We start from the raw sequence: 1,074 nt of genomic DNA, 5'->3' as shown, positions 1-1,074 counted from the left end.
GAGAGTGTGATGTTGGTAGGAAGAAATGAGGGCTCCAAAACAAAAATTCACTCCCAGTCAGCTTAAGCTTGTTCTTGGCACCCTCAAACTCTCATCGTTATCAAGTGTGCAGAAGGAATGCTTTAAATAACTCGTGAAAATGGCAAAGTAGAATTTCGGATTTCAAAACATTTCAGTGTGAAGCAACCCAAAGAAGCAGCACCACAATCATCCTTCTCTAGCAGTATTTTCCCCCCTGGGTCTGTGGCGGCGTGCTAGGACTCAATGCCAGGCAAGTGGAACACAGGTGCTCTTGCTTTCTAGAGACTGCATCAATAGTTACTCCCTTCTTAATGGTGGTACTAAGTAAAGAGTCCTTCGTACACTGGTAAAATCAAATTCTGAAGATAAATAAAATCATTTTATAAAGAGTATATAAACAGCTATGTTTACAAGCTATCCAATGGTGAGACCCATTTCAATGACAAATTTCTATAGGAAATTTAGTAGTGCTAGAATTATGTGCAACTAGTTTTTCGTCTATGAGACATTGTAGTTATGGAGCATGAGCTTCAGAGATATCATTTACTTCATAGTAAAACAAAACAAAAATTGTTGAGATATGAGTTCACTGCTTTAGTGTAAAATTGAGAAAATGGCTATAATCAAGAGTAATGTTGATTGTACAACTTTCCTAGATCAACTGACCTCAGAATGTGTGACTCCTAGATCCTGTCATTACTGTAGAACGGGGTGGACCCACTTTAGCCTCTACTATAAGTGTGAATCCATGAGGGAAAGACAGCAGTTATTCTGAGAAGGTAAGTTGAACGCTCACTTTCTGGAATAGTGCCATGGGTCTGAATTCACAGATGCTGAGGTACTGTTATGATTACTCAACTCCCTGGGTTGCAGTGGCTCAAACTCTGCCACTGGCATTTTAACTTGTGCCCCAACTGTTTTATTTGTCATATTGCCACCTGTGCACTAAGACCAAAGCAGAGGGGATGGCTGGAAGCCATAATATTGATGGTGGAGGTCGAAAAAGTCATGAAACTCCACTGGGCTGCCAGTAGAAAGGGTTCCTATCTCTCT

The sequence above is a fragment of the Galeopterus variegatus genome, unplaced genomic scaffold (assembly GCF_000696425.1).
Source record: "Galeopterus variegatus unplaced genomic scaffold, G_variegatus-3.0.2 Scaffold15252, whole genome shotgun sequence".
Classification (NCBI taxonomy): domain Eukaryota; kingdom Metazoa; phylum Chordata; class Mammalia; order Dermoptera; family Cynocephalidae; genus Galeopterus; species Galeopterus variegatus.
This window is presented reverse-complemented; position numbering follows the sequence as displayed.